General features: G+C 36.5%; 1 protein-coding gene and 1 pseudogene across 1 annotated transcript in view; one reads left to right on the forward strand and one right to left on the reverse strand.

The window, feature by feature from the left end:
• LOC103317518 (integrin alpha-9) overlaps window positions 1–19,525 on the forward strand; it is a 98,411-nt gene that overhangs the window by 53,713 nt on the left and 25,173 nt on the right. The gene's annotated exons all lie outside the window — the stretch shown is intronic.
• On the reverse strand, window positions 6,805–8,871 carry LOC116417434 (annotated as a pseudogene).

Below are 19,525 nucleotides of genomic sequence, written 5' to 3' on the forward strand. Positions count from 1 at the left end.
TGACAAAAAGCGGAAAATTCCGGGATCAGTACACAGCTGCAAGCGTGCGTACTTTCCGAAACTGTCCCTGCAATAAAAAAGAAATTGTCCGAGCCTCGTAGGCTGTCTTAATTACGGTCGCTCTAGACGCTGCCGATAGCTTGAGCAAACGCAGCTGCTCGTCATAAAATTGCGCTCGGTCCGACGCCCCGAAAATTTTCTCCTGCCGACTAATGCGCAGAAAAACTTTACTATCGCTATTCTAATGCATCCGCTGATGCCTCGCGTCGATGCGCGCAGCTCAAGAGATTTACGATAGGGATATCTGTCCCTCGCTTTCTCTCTTCAGGCCCGCATTTTCGGATCTATTTTGAAAATGCGTCACGTACGCATTTATGCATTTAAAAAAAAATATAAAATTTTAAGATTTTGAAAAAATTGGAAAAATCGCACGACGTGACAGTGGTGCGAATTAATATATAACAAATGAAACACTTCGCCAATGAATATTAGAAACTAGTGTAGTTTTCTGAGGTTAGTTAAATAAATGATCAGACTCACTATGATAACTCTTGCCCAAGCAAATCCAGCAAATACGTACGAAACCGTCCTCTAGATGCATAGTATCTCTGTTCCCGATAGTTCGAGTTTTACTAAGTTACTTGTTGTTTGTTTGCGTTCTACGAGCCGTGCCATAATCGTGAACGATTGTATATGGGATTAGCGAAGCTCTTGAGATATTGAAATATCGAGAAAGGTGATTCGATGTATCACGCTGATGCACGCTTTCAAAACTGGCGGTAGAATGCGACACACTTTTGTTAACGACTATATATAAAGAAAGAAAAGAAGGTAAAAAAAGAGTTGCCGTAGAAACGGCAGGAAAAATTCAGATTGCTCTGAGCCGTCACGAGATCAACATCTATATCAGCTTTAACCTTAAGTCTTCAAGTCTGTATCGAAATAAAGTTCTACAATTAAACTCTTGGTTTTCGTCTTTAACTTCCTCGCGCGACAACTTTTTCAATCTGCAATAAGCTGAAATAAATAGAGCTGGCTTAAACACAAAGCAACAAGCTCTTTTGCCACTCAGAAGAATTAACAAAATATTATGTAAAATGAAAGACTTATCTGATTGCAGCAACAGGTTTACACTGGGAGATAGGGCTCTCACTATTTACTCCTTTGCAGTTTACTTAAAAAACACTTGAGAAGTTGCTAGCAGTGTAGAAAATATCACAACGAACTTTTGGACTACGGGTACGAACAAGTGCAGTGTCTTGGACTCTCGATCGCTCGAAGTAGTATTTGGGAGGGAGGGTGAGGGAGACAGACAGAGAGAGAGAGAGAGAGAGAGAGAGAGAGAGAGAGAGAGAGAGAGAGAGAGAGAGAGAGAGAGAGAGAGAGAGAGAGAAAGAGAGAGCCAGCGCCACAGCCATAGAGACCACTGCGAAAGTGTGAACCAAAGCAGTTGAGTATAAATGGTTATAGTAGCACGTTTCTACACAATTTGTAAAATATTTGTATAAAAATTAAATGTATATAGTTCATTACAAGTAAATTTTTTATGAATACAAACTTTCGAAATGTACATTTAGCAAATATGTAGAACGATTCAAAATCGTCTGAAACACATAAAAAACACGGTTCTAAAAATAATTGTTATCCTACCGAACATTGAATTTTGACAACTGCGGAACGTAGTTAATTCACGCACATGGCAAATTCGATTTTGTCATGAGATGTTAGGTGAGATCTCACGTGATATCTCATGTGAGATCTTACCTCAGATTTATCAATAGGGAAGAGAATTCTACCGTTATAGATACTACGGATATTAAAAGGATTTGTATTTTCATGAAAGTTCTTCAAAATATGTACATCTTGCCATTACCAAATATGTTACATTACTAATATCAAACGAGCATTGTATATAGATGAAATATATTTTATAATAAAAAACATAAATATTTACCAAATACTTATATAGTACTCCTAACCACTAGTAAACTTCCTGATACTCGTTTTCTCTCTCGATCAATTAAAATTTGTATGATTATTGGATATTCAGTAATGTTCCTGAATTCGATGGTAACAAAAAATTCACTCTAAACGTATCAATTTCAAAATATACTTATAATTTATTTAAATAAAAATAATTATTAATTTTAAGGTAGTTCACCGACTGCAATGTAAATTGTTTCTTGTAAGCGGGAGAAACACTGCGCACCTACATAGATATACTGATAGCATGGCATGAAAATTGTTGTATCTTAAAAGAAAGCCTCGTTTGCCCTATCCAACTTTTTCTCCATGATTTGTATTGCTATTTTACGCTGTAAGCTAGTTTTTTAAAATTATTCTGAAAAAACTCGCTTCGCAATTCAACTAAACGTCCTCAAAATGCAGACTCGGTATAGGGTTCCCATGTTAAAATACAAAATTTCAAGGTTCAATAACTCTAAAAATAGTGTCGCTTGGGGGGTAAAAAAATACCATGCTGTAGAGGACACTTCATTTAATAGATAAATAAAGTTTGAGCGATATCCTAAGAAAATAAATATTCCGGTGAACTACCTTAATCGGTGATTTTGCATACTGAACTTTTAAATTCTTGTATGTATGCATATGCAACGTTTTCTTCTGGTTGGAGCAAAACATTCTTTGGTCTCGTGGAGAATTGATTTGTAATATATATATATATTTTTTTTTTACATGGCATTTGAAACTCGAAAGTTCATCGCCTCATCTACGCAAGCCTTCCACGCTGCTCTATCTTGTGTCAACCCCACCCAAGATTCACCTCTCCGATCGATACCCACCCGTCCTATTTCTACTAGATCCGCTTTTACGTTGTCCTCCTATCTACGTCTAGGTCTACCTAGAGGTCGCGTTACCATCGGCCTGCCCTTCATGACACGCGCTGCCGTACGGTCGTCTCCCATTCTCGCTACGTGCCCTGCCCATCCCAATCTGCGCGATTTTATTATTCTGTTAATATTTGGTGACGCGTACAGATTGTGTAACTCATCATTGTGTATTCTCCTTCATTCCCCGGTTTCCTCATCTTTCTGCGGCCCGTATATTTTTCGCAAGACTTTATTTTCAAATACCCTAAAACGGTTGTCCGCCTGCTTAGTGAGAGCCCACGTTTCGCACCCGTACAGAACCACCGGCAGTATTATTGTCCTGTATATTCTTATTTTAACGTTTTTAGACAACAGCCTCGACTTAAGTAAATTACTCACGGCGTAGAAGCAAGCATTACCCGAATGGAGTCTCTTATTTATTTCGACATTAATCTCGTTTCTATCATTTATGGTCGTACCCAGATACCTGAATTCGCTAACCTTTTCAAAAGTAAAATTCCTAACTCTGAGATCTTTCTCCCCTCTGCAGATACCTAGCTTATCCACAATCATGTACTTTGTTTTTGATTCACTCACTTCTAACCCTGTATACTCCACCGCTTTTATGAGGATTTCCGCGTTTCTTGCTACCGTTTCCCTACAATCCCCCAGTATATCCAAATCATCTGCGTAGCCTAGTATCTGCGTTGTTCCATTAAGCGTTGCGCCCAGCTGGGTAACCTGCATTTTTCTAACGGCATACTCTAACGTTAAGTTGAACAGCACCGTAGAGAGCCCATTCCCTTGTTTTAAACCATCGCGTATCATGAAGGGTTCTGATACATTACCGCCTACTCGGACCTATCCCGTGCTTCCGTTCAGACATATTTGAATTAATCTCACGAGTTTTTTCGGTACACCGAGAAGTACTAGAATTTGATACATTTTGCTTCGCTTAATAGAGTCGTACGCTTTTTTAAAATCTATAAATAGTTGGTGTGTGGTTTCGCCAAATTCCCACTTTTTCTCTAACAACTGTCTTATGGTAAATATTTGATCGCTCGTCGATCTGTTGCGCCGAAATCCGCACTGATAATCTCCTACTATATCTTCCGCCAATGGAGTGAGTCTAGCTTGTATTACGTTTGACAGAACTTTGTAGCACGTTGCTAAAAGTGAAATTCCCCTATAGTTATTGCAGTCTGTCTTATCCCCCTTTTTAAAAATCGGTATAATGATAGATTCCTTCCAATTTTCGGGTATTGTTTCATTTTTCCAGATGGCACATACTAGTTTATAGATTTTGAAAGTGAGCTCATAGAGTATATGCTTTCTCATATCCTACAATAATGTCTTCTCCTGCGAAAAAATATCGTATCGATAGATGCGTTAATCCATTTGATATTAATACAGGACACAGCAAATCTCTTAGGAAGATCTCCAAAGAATTTCAAGATGTCTATCCTGATTATCCAACATCTTCACTGATTTGTGATACATGTAGAAAATCCTTTTACAAACTACATGATTTGTCATCTCCAAACGTCAGTATGAGTGTTGATTTTGAATCAGAGACGGCCTCACCTTCGGTTTCAAATACGGATGCACCTATGCAAGATGATCTTACAGATATTTTAACTGGACTTAAAAACAAATTCCAATCCCTGTCGGAGAACGATCCATTACGTGTCAGTATTCTTACTATTTTGCCCGAACACTGGGCAATACGTAAAATTATGAACCAATTTGGTGTGTCTCACAGAATGGCTCGTAAAGCAAAACAGTTAAGAGAATCAGATGGTTTTGGCTTCTCGTGTTGCAAAACGTGGAAAAATATTACCTGCAGAAACTACTCAGAAAGTTGAAGATTTTTACGAAAATGATCTTAACAGCAGAATTATGCCAAATAAAAAAGATACCGTCAGTATTTATTTATATGGTGAAAAAATAAAAGTGCAGAAATGATTATTACTTACTGATATTAAGAACCTTCATTTCAATCAATTTAAAGAACAGTTTCCTGAACATCCGATTGGGCTTACCAAGTTTGCGGAACTGAGACCAAAATGTTGTGTCTTTGCAGGATACTCTGGTACACACACCAAAATTTCAAGGCGATGATTGACGCAGTAAATATAGAAAAAATCTCAAACAATACTCTGAAGAATTATAAAGATTGTTTGAATTTCGTTCTATGTGAGGATCCCAAACCAAGTTGTTATTTGAATGAATGCAAATTTTGTCCAGACATTCAAAAGTTTTCTAATTACGTTGAGAACATTATGGATGAGCACAATATTGATCAAGTCATCTTCAGCATGTGGCAATCAACCGATAGATACACTTTGATAAAACAATGCCTAACATCGCAAGAATTTATTGAAACTTTATGTTCTAGCCTAGAAAAGTTGATACCTCATCACTTCATCGCTAAGGAACAATCAAAGTTTATTTCTGGGAAGAAAAATAATCTTTCAGATGAAGAGGTTCTTGCTCAATTGGATTTTGCTGAGAACTATGCTTTTACAGCCCAAGATGCTGCACAGGCATTTCATTTTAATAATGATCAAAGTACGATTTTTCCTGCTGTTGTTTATTATAAATCTGAAGGCAAGCTAAAGCATTTCAGTACAGTAGCTGTGTCCGACTCTACTACTCATGATGCCACTGCAGTATACATAATGCAGCAAAAGCTTATACCTGAAATTCGCAAGGTTTGTCCCACAGTAAAAAAGGTAATATATGCTACTGATGGTGCTAAACAGCATTTTAAAAATCGTTATCAAATGAGTAGTTTAATGAGTCATAAGAGAGATTTTGTCGTTGATGCTGAATGGCACTGTTTTGCAACAGTACACGGAAAAGGTAGTTGCGATGGAGTTGGAGCGATAGTAAAGAGAGAAGCTACAAGAGCGAGCTTACAAGCTGCAATAAATAAAGCAATTCTAGATGTTAAAGCTCTTTATTCATGGGCTAATGGGCGATCATTCAATATAAAATTTTTCTTATACATCAAAAAAGATCACGAACAAACTCGTCAATTCCTAACAAAGAGATTTAAAAACTGTCCACCTGTCACAAACATACAAATGGTGCATGGATTTATCCCAGAAAATAATGAAACGTTGAAAGTCATGCATTACTCAAATGCCAATGAACCTAGGAACAGAGTAATTTATGATATCGGCGAAAGCCATTTATCACCAGTAAAAACTCCACGAACGAGGAGCCAGAATTGATAAGAGTGCACAAAATGTCATTAAAGATTGATTCATTTAGCTAAATTATATATTTTTTTCATCCACGCAGGCATATACATATACACAGAACAATAGAAAAATGTAAGTGCAAAAGCCGCAGACAGATAATTCTAAATCTAATAGACCAGAAAAATATAAGATTCATGTGCACAAATACTGATTCCGATAATACATTTATAACCATTTACCTCACAAACCCCCATATCGATACGTTAAATTGATCTAAAATCATTTGTTGCGGTAAAATGGGTTTGGTGGAGGTATAATGTCCACCACTTTGATTCCGCCATTTTTTATTTTGGAATTCCGTCAGCATTGTCAATAATATGTCCTATCATGAGTCGTACATATTTTTTGGTGGGATATTTCACAAATTAGAACATTTTTACTATTGTTTTTGTTGAATGTGCTATGAAAACGTGGGTTTCAGGCTCCATATTTTATGCGCCACATTGGATTTTTGAAAAGGCCAGAACTTTTTCAAAAGCCCTTGACCAGACGATCATTTTGAGATCTCAAACGTCTTGTTAGGTTAACCCAAATTTTGGGTGCACTGATGGTCCGGTTGACGTGAAACGTCCCATATATATATATATATATATATATATATATATATATATATATATATATATATATATATATATATATATATAATCACTGACCAAAATTCATGACTTTGTACTATATAAATAAGTGTTTTTAGTCACTTGCCACGGCTTTGTGAAAGATCTGGACCGTCTTCTTTACTCTATCCGGACTTAAAATGTACCTTTAACATGCCCCCTCAGACCTAATGACAGACATTTCTGAACAATATTTATTAAATGTTTTTAGCAACAAGTACAGTGTGATAAATATTAATTAAATTTATTAGCTACGTATACAACGTATGCTTAAGATACGTGTGCGCTTTTAGAAGCATATTACGGCGCTCCGATGGGTTCAACGACGAGTACGATTTTCCACTGATGGATATCAGTGGTTTCAAGTCGCGTGGCTCTTCCCCTGTCCAAAAGAAATTATGGTCGAGGGCCTGGTTTGCATCAATACGCGCTTTCGAGTCGAGAACCAGTAACTTATCTAATAAATCGCAGGCGTACCTATTCGTCACAAACGGTTTTAAGCAATCCATAAGCTGTAACAAAATTATAAAAAATCAATTAAAGTTACAAAAATTACATTGTATGCTTTTTTTAGGAATGATAGACACAAGCAAGTAATGCATACTGTGCTGCAATATAAGTTATAACCATTGATATAGCAACATAATTTTACAATATTTTGGGATGATAATCTTGATGTTTATACAAAAACCCGTCTTACCCGTCGCCTGTGATTCTTGGGTCAACACCAACCCAAGCTTCAGAAGTTATTGAGCCACAAAGGTAGCAGATTTGATGGAGCTGTCCTTGTTCCGAATTACCCTGTAGAATAGGGGTCCTGCGAAATTAAGCATCATTAATAAGTCTCAATCTTCAATGAAATATTCATTATAATATAAGATAAAACAAATGGTGATTTACCTCGTCCACATTTCGGCTAGTATAGAACCAGCCCCCCACATATCAATAGAGGGGCCATAGTTTCATTCACCACTCTATTTGTGTATCGGTTTTGCTCACCGTTGCTGTTTTCTTTAAAGGCTCTGGATAATCCGAAGTCAGCGATCTTCAGAACTCCTGTCTTTGTTATTAGAACATTGGCCGGCTTTAAGTCTCGATGCATTATCTGTAAGGAATACATTGAAATTTAGCTTTGCTTTTATTTGTTACTTAATAAAGTGCATATCAGTGTATTATGAAGAAAGTATATTACCTTAGTGATATGTAAATAATATAACCCATCGATCACCGAATAAATAAGTTTTTTAATTTCACCAATATGAAATCGGATGTGTCGTGCGCCCAGCAAGCTAGCCAAGTCATACTCACAAAACTCTAGGGCCATGTAAAAACATGGCCTTAAACTTTTAGGGGTGTTTTTTCCCGACATGGGAGGTGACCTGACCACCTTGACCAGACGCACAATGTTTTCATAATTTGTGTATTTTAGTATCGTCAGTTCACGATATGCTGTCACTGGAATCTGTAAAAATATATAGTAATTAGCTTAAATTTTCAACGATTAATATGTAGTATATCGTGTCATAACGATTTTCAACTTACCCCTTCGAACTCGCTGTTCAGCGGTATCCTTTTTAAGGCTACAGGAATATTTAAATCTTTTTTATGTCGGGCCTTAAATATCTCTCTGCAAACAGAATCGAAAAATTAATTACAATATCTGCGATGTACTCTTCGGAAAATAAAATTTAAGATCTTAAAAGGCAAGTTCTACTTTTAAAATCAATTCATGTACAGGGGTGCGAATATTTGAATACATTGTGCACGACTGGAAATGCACGATAACCTACGCTACTTTCATGCATAAAAAAGGGCCCTTTCATGCCCTCGTTGAGAAATAGTACATAATGACACAGGGCCAGAAAGTTAAATTTCCAAGCGCTGTCTACTATTTTTCTTTATCCCCGGCCGAAAGTACGCTCAAAAATTAATGTTAATTAATAGAGTAGCACCATATTTCTTTTCATGGCTTGCGTCAGCGCGCCCTTCCGGTCACTTCGGATAAGGCGGCGGAAAAAAACTGTCCGACTTTCGCTGGTCGGGGCAGGCGTGAACAAACAGAAAAAATACAAAAGCATTCTGGCACGGCGAGGTAAAATTTTTAAAATTCTGCTTTTTAGCCAGGCTTGTTGAGCACTCGTGTCCGTCTCGGGTGCCCGCGGCACCTTTCACTCCCTCTCGTGCTTAATCATCATCCTCGCTTGCAAAATCCAATTTTCGCCCCTAGTTGTGTAATGCAGTATTTGCGTTTAATTTAAAAAATAAAATAAAAAATCACTAATTACCCGAAGGTTTCTTGGCCCACTTTTTCGATTATTTCATAATCGGTTATGGGAGTACAATCCTGAATCCTCCAAATTGAATTTCTTGTAGAACTTTGATACCTGCTCCTTGGTCACCTTCGTATTTTCAATGGCTGCCAGTTTTAATAATTTGGCACTTCACAAAAAATTTGTAAACACGAGAACTGACGTTCGGAGCTTATGCGGTAAGCGAAATAGGCAATAAACAGTAACTTGACACGACGCGTCGAGATCAAAACTGATTGTGATTAGACAGGTTCACTAGCATCAGTATTTATATCCTGCCTTGTCGGTTCACTGCGACACTGAAAGTGCGGGTGCAAAGGGTGAGTTGGTAGGGAAAAGGCCCATTTAACCTGTAGAACCATCCCCTAATGCCACCCTTCCCCCTCTTTGCTATTTGTAAACGGATACTAGTTGAGGAAGCGCGTCGGTGGAAAATTTGCCTAGGAACCCAGAGTTATTCAGGAAAGACTAATTTTGCATAAATATATGCGCAAAAATAAAAATAAAAATGAAATGCGGTTTATGAATTGTTTTTAAACCTGAAGTTACAAGTTATATAGATAAAAACTTAATAATCCGAAACGCGTGTAATTGCGAAATTCTGATTTGGTCAAATGTTACCTGCAATTGAAATCGCGGAAAAATCATGAAAATTCCAGGATTTTTCGAATTCAAGGAAATTTGTACCTTTTTCCCTTTAAAAGTGGGACTTACGTCAATACAAATAAGAATTTTCAAAATTGTCAAGTTTTTAAAATTAAAAATTAAAATATTTTTTATATTTGTTTAAAAAATTATTAATTTTAAAATTCAAACAATTTTCTCCCGCATTTGCTGGAATAAAGTAACTTTATTACCTCTTCGGGGACTGAGGCGGAGACGAAAGTGCAATTATCTTTCAGCAGTTTCTCGGAACCGCGTCAGGCATTGACATATCCCTGCAGTTTCTCCGATTACCGTACCCTAATGCTAAGCTGTGTGCATATACGACGATTATGATAAATCATAAGCTACGATCTAACAGGAATTCGTCAAAATCTCGAATACCTGCTCTTATTTGTCTGGCACCAAATATCGGCATTAGGGTACGGTAATCGGAGGAACTGCTCGGAGATAATTGCACTCAGTAACAGCGCGCGGTGTCGACACAAGCGGTTTTAAAAATCGCAAAAGAAACCTACGTCTTAAAATTTGTTTATTCACGGCTAAACTAAAATAGCTACTTTATTTCCTAAAAAATGAGACAAAAGTAGCATTTTATTCCCCCAAATTCATTATATTCGCATGTCCTTTTACTGTCAATGTTCGGTGCCAGACAAACAAGAGCAGGTAATCGAGTTTTTCACGAATTCCTGTTGAACGGTATTGAACTTTATAAACTTTTTTTCACGTTAGGAAATTTGTCCAACTCTTCTAGTAAATTTGAACTAGTAGGCATTTCCAGAAACTTAAATAATTCAGTTTCGTCTTCATTTCTAGGACGAATCGTAGAAAACACAGAATTAACTGTAGGCTCTCCAAAATCAAAAAAATTGTGCTTTGGTTTCGGACGTGATGGAGGTGGCGCAGTCGCTTTAGGCTCTATAATTTTTTTTCACAAGCTTTTTAACTCTATTATGTGCTGACTGATCTAAGCAGTGTAACCAAGTCAGTTTAAATCTGGGATGAAGATGTATGTGCGATTTTGACTTCGAATACTCTTTTTGATTACACTATGTCTTAAAGTCTTATATCAGCGTTCTACAATCTTACTTAACTTTTTAATTATTATTATTTTTTGTGCAGTAGTTTGTGTTGCAGTAGTTTATGAAACCAACATCTTTGAAAATGTTACCAAGATTTCTTGAAGGTGTACCTAGTGTACCGCTGACAGAGCGTGAATTATCTTTAATTAAAATTCAAATAATTCCAGCAATTGAGGAAGAAACAAAAAACCGCTGCCAATTCATTGGCACGTAGCTTCCTCCAACGAAATTTATTGTTCCAATAAATAAAATATTGTTTTAAAATACAGTATGTGAATGCTATTTTAAATATTTCAAAGCTTAATTATTTTGCTGTAGGAGCAATTTTCTTATAGCAAAAGATATATAATAATCAGAAAAATCCGAACAAAATCTCTCAAAATCGCGAAAAAGAAGAGATTGATGAAAGGATAACTCTGTAAAAATAAAGTTATCGTATTAAGAGAATAAGATTGTAATCTAAAAAAACTTACGTATAATTTTACTATAAAGAAACAAATATATATTGTGCCGTATAATTCTACTCTCAAAACTGTTGCATAGGGACAATTCATAGGGATGGACTTTAACGACGTGCAACGACACCACTATAAGAGGAAGAAAAAGTTTTAAGAAAAATCAGTTTTTACATTTTAGCTCTTTAAATATCGTTTAAAATTTTAGCAGCAAATAGCTATTTTTATGGTGAATCAGCAAATAAATTTTTGAAGCATTTGACTGCATTGTTATAGAGATATAAGGAATCAAAAAATTTTCAAAAAAAATTGAAACCGTGATATCTTAAGAACCATAGGGGTTTGAAAGCCGCGCAATGAACTTAGCCAAGACACATAAAATATCTACTTTTTCCCAAAATCTCATTTTATCCAGTTTTCGATTTTTTACTGAAAAAATAAGTAGTCAAATAGCTTGAAATTTTAATGGGATATAGTTGACACGTGATCCATCAACATGATTTTTTTGTGAGGTTATGATGTTTAGTTTAAGAGATATTAATTAAAAAAAAACACCTATTTCATTTTATCTGCCGAACAAAGCGGTCGATCCCGAGGATCAAACGGGGAAAAGTAGGTCATTTTATTCTCTTTCAAACGCATATTAGCTCAATTGTTTGTAACGATGGGATGATTGAAAAAAAACGCAAAATAGTGATTTTCAAAAATCAAAAATTGGCCATAAAAAAATAGTTAGAAAAATAAAAAATAAATGTTTTTCCCGAATTCAGAATCCAAAAATATACATGCATGTCAAATTTTAATGATATTGACGGAGTAGTTCCAGAAATATTACGGTATACATACACACACACATCCATACGGACATTTTCTAAAAACACGTGATTTGAACTTCTAAACACACCAAAAAGTATTTTCTAGAAGTTTTGACGAAACTTAGAATTTTACTATTACAAAGCTTCCTCCTCTAGGAGGAAGCAAAATTATATAGATTTAGGAGTGTCTGTAGAAGCGATAAAAGGACAGAAGGCAATCGAACTTTTCGTTAAGATTATCAAAAAGCTATTGGTCAATAAAGAGTCCACTAATTTCCAGTGCAGTAAGCACATTTTACTTTTTTCCAATAAAAATAATAATGTTATGTCCTAAGCTATTGAAAACTGTCACCGGAAAGTAACTCTACGGGTTATTTTGCTTTCATAAGCACGGACGAGGACAAAGCATCAGAGCGCGAAGCTGAGCGCCGTCGGTGCTTGACTACCTCCGCGATCTGTTTAATATAACGGCCTCTTATTTGCTATTAACTATGAAAAGCATACGTAAAGCATAAGGGCGTGAATAAAACCTATAAGCGCGTAAAGCAGAATTTTTATTTGGAAAATATGAAAATCGACATACAAATGTATATTCGGAAGTGTTTACTCTGTCAATTAAAGAAATTGGTTCGAGTCAAGACTAAAACTCGTATGGTCATAACGGATACGCCTGTTCAACCCTTTGAAAAAGTTGCTTTAGACATAGTTGGCCCGTTTCCGCGAACAGAAGACGGACGCGATATTAATATATTAACAATACAATGTTGTCTAACTATATATTCTCTTGCGATCGCTCTTAAAGACGCAACGGCGCGATCGGTCACCGACGCGCTGATAAAACGCTTTATCTGCACTTTTGGCGCCCCTATAGCGATTTTGACTGATCAAGGTACAAATGTCTTGAGCAGTCTAATGAAACCAGTAGCAAAAAGATTCAGAATTACGCAATTCAAGACAACGGCTTTCCATTCACAATCAAACGGCTCTCTAGAGAGAGTCACCATGTACTGAGCGAATATTTGAAACAATTTATCTCGCAAGACGAACAATGGGACCAGTGGCTCGAGATGGCGGCTTTTTCGTATAATACGTCCGTACACGAAGCGACACAACACACTCCATACGAGTTAGTCTTCGGGAGGCTGGCTCACCATCGAGCGTCCCACTTGAAACAGAGGACAGACTTCCGACGTATGCCGATTATATTATCGAATTAACAACAAGGTTGAATAACATTCAAGAAATTGCGCGAGAAAAACTAATAGCAGCCAAGTGGCGCGCGAAATACTACTATGACAGAAGTGCAAATCCACAAGATTTTAAGGTTGGCGATTATATTTGACTACTTAAAGGAGGAAAAATTTATAAGCTAAAAGATCAGTACGAAGGTCCCTATTTAGTCGTAGATATACTTCGTAATGGTAATATTAAGATCCAACTAAAAACTAATAAGTATAAGGTAGTGCATATGAATCGCGTACGTATATCATATATTGAACCAGAAAAGACTTAAGTCTAAATTAATTAGATGGTATATGTTAAATATAGTTCAAGTATAAAAGTACGATTCTATTTTTTTTCTATTCCAATTAACATAATGTATAATTACAGTATTGGCGTTAATCGATAGACTAAGTTTAAGAAGAAAATATAATCAAAAGATAAACTCGCCTCAAGATATACTGTGATCTGTAAGAGTGTACCAAGAAACTCGGTAGCACCTTCATAGCAATACTAGACATGAACGCTAGCGGCCTGATGGCGATTATATGTCGATTATAGGTATAGGCAAGCGAGAATCAGTATTAAGTAAAAATCTTGTTTATACGACGAAAATCTTGTGATATAACTACTGTAATTCAAGAAAATTTAAAAATTCTACCTCACAGGAAAAAAAGAAAAAAATTTAAATAATTTTCAAAAATGCGGGAAAATCTTTGTTGGGTTATATATTTATATACTACTATTTTGAATAATAAGCAGAGCCAATTTTAGTTATTTCATTGTGCATTTAAATTTATTCTTTCTTTTCTTTTACTTCTCCACCACGAATTAACAACGATCATTTTAAATAATCAAAAAAATTAACAAGGATCATTAAAAAAATTTTATTTGATATAAAAATTAATGAGAAAATACAAATATATGCTCAACTTTCACTCAAAAACAATTATCACTGAGTTAAGAAGAATCACGTAGTTAACTATTTCAACACTCGTAAAACATTAATACAAGATTTTACACAACTCAAAGAACAAAAAAGAGGAGCTGTTTTATCTCTTTAGATTCCGCCTACGTTGAAGAATCCAATTCTTAGACGACTTAGAGTTGAGTTAATTCGAAACAGGACCATTATATTTAGAGAAATTTAGAGAAAATATTATCCGAACAATTACTGCAAGAAGAGATAAAATAAATGAATATATAGAAATACGATTAAAAGTAGATGATAATATTATTAATGAATAATAATCTTGGAATGAATGAAAGAACTCAGAGTGAGTTCCAACAAAAGGAAAGGGTTGAGTGAGTGAAGGGTTCTTTTTAATTAACACACACGATTTCGCGGTACACAAAAAGCACTTGCTTTGGCGTAAAAACCCTCACGCTTTAGAGGGAAAAGCCTCAGCAAGTGTAAGCTTTATTGAAAATAAGGAAAGGGAAACTATACAAATAAAAGAAAGAGAACAGTGACTCTAAAAGAGAAAAAAACTCAAGTGAAAGAACGCACGCAAACGCAAAGACGCGAGGTACCTTTTCCGCACGCAGAGAGAGCTCTCTTACCGCAAAGACGAACGCAAAAACCGCCGCTGAAGAGGGCGTTGAGCAGGCCTCGTCGTAGTCCGCCGCTGCTTCCGTCCTGGCCTGGAGGTCTGGAAGCCGGGCCTGGGGAGCGAAAGGATGGTCCGCAACCGTGCACCAAGCGCGCCCCGACGTCTCGGGGAGCCAGACGCTTGGCACGAGGGCAACAAGGGGTGTTGCCGCTGTTCGCTCGCCCCGAAGGAGTCACGTACAACACGTGGACACCTTCGCCAACAAACCTTAAGACTATCGCCTCGAGGCACACTCACACACTCGCACAAATACACACACGCGAACGACGCGATCGCGAATTTTCCGCTAAACACTACCAACACGGCGCAGAACGAGGTGAACAGTGACAGCTCTGAGAAGAACAAGTCACTGGCTCACCGTCAGAAGACAAAAAAAAATCGAAAAGCGTAAGGAAGCCAAACGTGCGAAGCGCTAGGCAGTCCGAACAGGAATCCACGCGCGCGGGCCCTTCGCGCGCTCGCAAGCGGGGCCGGCGGCGCGCAACTCGACGCATGCGCGCGCGCTCTCAACGTCGCAACGGAGAGCGAGCAGCGGCGCGAAATTCAAAAAGCCTAAATTTACAGCTACACTACTTGAACGAATAAAACGAACTGAACAATTAATATAAGAATAATTAGACATCGCGTGCAGCACCATCGTATAATTAGGTATAAAAAGAAGATAAAACAAAACAAAACAAAATAAAATAAATAATTATAAAAAGTACAAACCGTGCCTAACATTCCGAAGCTGAACAACGAACGAGAGAAATTGACTATACTGAACATTCAACAAGAACTAATTCATCAAGAAGCAGCCACGAGAGTATTCTTGAGACGACCTCATGCACCACTGCAACGTTCCAGATCAAGACTTCAAAACAATAAGCACGTAAATAGAGATTAAGAACAAGATATATTTTAAGAGGGGATCGGGATCCTTTTTTCTATCATGTTACGTTCGAGTTAATTAACAAAATATTTGATTGCAAAAGGAATATTAAATTTCTAGTAGGACCAAAGACGTAACATTGAAAAAGGGAACATGATCCTTTGCATGCATTAGTTATAGAAGAGAATTAATAAATTAAATTGACAACTATTACTAAATATTAAGAATTACATAATCAATGAGGCTACATAGAGGTACCAAAAGAATTATGTACTAACATGAAGGAAAACAAAATTACAAAAAAAAAGAAGTTTTTGAAGAGGAAATACTATTAATATTATTAAAAATAACGATATCATTGTTAAATGCACATTCCCGATAAAGTACAGGGGCCATTATAAAGGAGTATATAAAATCAAAACTATTATTAAATTTAAATTAAAAAGAGTTAAAGTTGCTTACATTATAGCCATATTATATGCATTGCATGACAATTATTAAGAATTATATCTAGAAAAACCAAAACAGAATAAAATCAAGAAAATATAAAGTATTAATTAAGCATTGTAATCGAAACCAAATGTAATATCAACTTTTTTTACTATTAAGCGATAGAATAAGTAACATCAGTATCTATACGAGTATTGTCGAAACAAATGATAATTACCTCATTTAGAAACAAATACTAATTACCAAAATTAAGGATGCCAGATGTAAAATGTCAATCAAAATATCTATGCAAAGAGAATATCAGAAAATATGTTAATAAAGAAAAAAATACAATTCCATAACTACAAAGCATGTTATAGAGATATTAAGAAATAATGTAAACGCTCGCAAGATAGGGAAATAAGATTAAGAAAAGAAATTCACAAAAAATTAATTGTGAGCTTCAGAGGCTTACCTCGGAACGCTCATCCTAGGGGAAATAAGGTGTGAAATGCTCACTTTCTTTCACATTATTATTATATTAAAAAGAAGTAAGATTAAATATTATAAAGGAAATCAATCGATACCCTTCCTACTAGAATGTAGTGTAGAATAAGTTATAGCAAATTCAACAAATCAATAATTAATTGAATTAATAAGAATAAGGAACGACAATGTAAGGCGAAGTAAACATGAAAAAATAGTTAAACTCGAAGTAAAATCAATTAAGAAAATCAATAATAGTAGATTCGCGTAAAACAATAAGGATAAAATAGAACACCGATATGTACACACACACAGTACAACACTACGGCAAGAAGCCAAGCGAGACACACCGATACGCACACATACATTGCAGTTCTACAGCGGAGGCACAAAGCTAAGCGAAGCACATAACACCGCTATGCACGCACACATCTCGGCTCCACGGCGGGAACACAGCAGACGCAAGTAGAGAGAAAAAAACAAGAGGCCTACTGTACATCATGGACCGCGCATACCCGAAAGCGATGCACGTGCAATGAAGAGAGGCCGCGGAACGCGCAACGCTATCGGCAAGTGACACATAAGTCACGCGCGCTGGAAGCTCGAGGAGCCACCAAAGAGGACACCGCGCAAGTCGGCTCAAAATGCACAGAGGAAGCTTCTATGAGCCTGCCGATAAGGAGGCAAATCAGAGGCGAGTTTGACAGGAGAAGAGCACAAGGGGACTCGATGTACTAGAGGAGAGGATTTTTACTCTTGTTTTCTGATTGGCCCTCTCTACAACGTCACATGCATAAAAAGCTCCAGATAAGGCAAGAAGCTGCATCTAGGCCTCCTAATTGGCCAAACACCCACCCCGCCGAGGAGATGAAAATCGGAGATCGCCTCTCCTACGAGGGCATAAAAGAGCCCAGCAACAGGTCCTCACATCGTCAGTCTGCTTCAAAAATCGTTGCCAAGCGAAAGCTCTGCCCGAGCCCGGTCCGGTATAACATCTTGGAACTTAGAATATTTTCGACCGTTCGGGACTTAGAATTATTTCGGCAGATCGCGACTTAGAATCATTTTTACAACACGGGACTTAGGAAAATTCAGATCCGATCCAGAAAACATCTATCATTTAAATTTAAATAATTTGCAGTCGTAGAACATTTACATTGTGGTTCCTTGTTTTCAATAAATAATTCAAAAGTTTTTGATAGTTGCGAGCGAGTTATTTAAATTTTGTGGCAAATTGAATAAACTGTATTAAAATTTACATCGCGAGTGCACTTTTAAATTCAAGCTCCTTACCCCCGACGCCCTGTTCCAATCGAAACTATCCGCTTCGGAAGCTGAGCCAAAGCCACTGAGAGGACGTGTTGGAAGCAGAGCAGGCTTTCTCTCTCATAATTAGAGACTTAATTAGCCCACCATATTCGCGATAACGATATTACAATTAGAGTAACGTCCTTACCACAAATTTCTCGGGAGTTTACGGAATCAACGTTAAAGAGTTTAACTAAAATCAATGCGTGTAACGAAAACAGTGCAATTTCGAAAGATTTTCCGGCGGCTACTGGAGGCCGTTCTATTAAACAGATCGCAAAGGTAGTCAAGCACCGACGGCGCTCAACTTCGCGCTCCGAAGCTTTGTCCTCGTCCGTGCTTATGAAAGCAAAATAACCCGTAGAGTTACTGTCCGGCGACAGGTTTCAATAGCTTAGGATATAACAATGTCGATACTTCAAGATGTTCCATGGACTTGGCGGGGAGTGACGATTTCTTTCAAAGTTATAACAGCGCATAATGCGGATATAGAAAATCTTTGACAACATAAAATTGTGGTAATTATAAGTTTTGACTTCATAAACGTAAGTCTGTATCTTTCAGATTAGCCAATTTTACCTTTAAAATTGTGAAATAATTAAAAATAATGTTCAAGCTTTTGTAACTTTTAAATGTTTTTCTAAATGATTATTCGTGTACGTTAATCAATGTAGTAAATCAGTTAAAGGAATGTCAAGTATGTTTGTTCAGCAGGTATAAGGTTGAATCAGTTGATAAGCAGTTGTCCAAAAATAAGATAAAATTACGAAAAAATTAAAATTAAGAATAAGTTTTTTTTAAATTATTATTTTAATGCACACTTGCCGCTCCGTCATCTTAAATTCCATTGATGTAACCGCTAGCCTTTTCTGTAAAAATTATTATGCGCATGCCTAAAATTTTGTTGCATAAAAACCTCAAAGCCGAGTTACTGCATTAGATTTATTTACATAGATGCAGGTTTTGATTGTATTACTCTGTTTTACTGCATAATTTCGATTAAAAAAGGAACAAATTTGTCCATGGATACTTTTATTAATGTGGGTTTTAGCAAATACGTTTGTTTGACCCTAGATTAATAGTAGTTCTTAAGTAAAAATTTTGAAGTAAATGATTTTAGTTGAAACAAACAGAATTTATTTACATGATAAGGAATATTGTTGCTCCAAAATTATTTTTGTCAGTGGACCGTGTGTCAATCGACAAGCTCAATTCTAAATTCGCCAAGTCTTTGCTACTGCACTCTCAATTTGTTTCTCAACTATCAATCAAATTACTTCATCAATGGCTTCAACATCCGGACACCACTATTTTTTCTAGAGATTTTTATTATAACATGACTAAGTTCGCCCTGAAACAGGAATAAATCTGCTTTATTTGTATACGTCGTTGAAATAGTATCGAGGAAACACCAGCCAGTCAGCGCACTGCAGTGATCAAGACTTTTTTCGAGAAACTCTCAAAGTCACAACTGAGATGATTAACAAAATGAACGCATAAATGCAGCGCCTTATTTTAAATTCAATAAAGTAAAACGAGCATCGCTACACGCATATAACATG

This window comes from Nasonia vitripennis, chromosome 4 (genome assembly GCF_009193385.2).
Source record: "Nasonia vitripennis strain AsymCx chromosome 4, Nvit_psr_1.1, whole genome shotgun sequence".
NCBI lineage: Eukaryota > Metazoa > Arthropoda > Insecta > Hymenoptera > Pteromalidae > Nasonia > Nasonia vitripennis.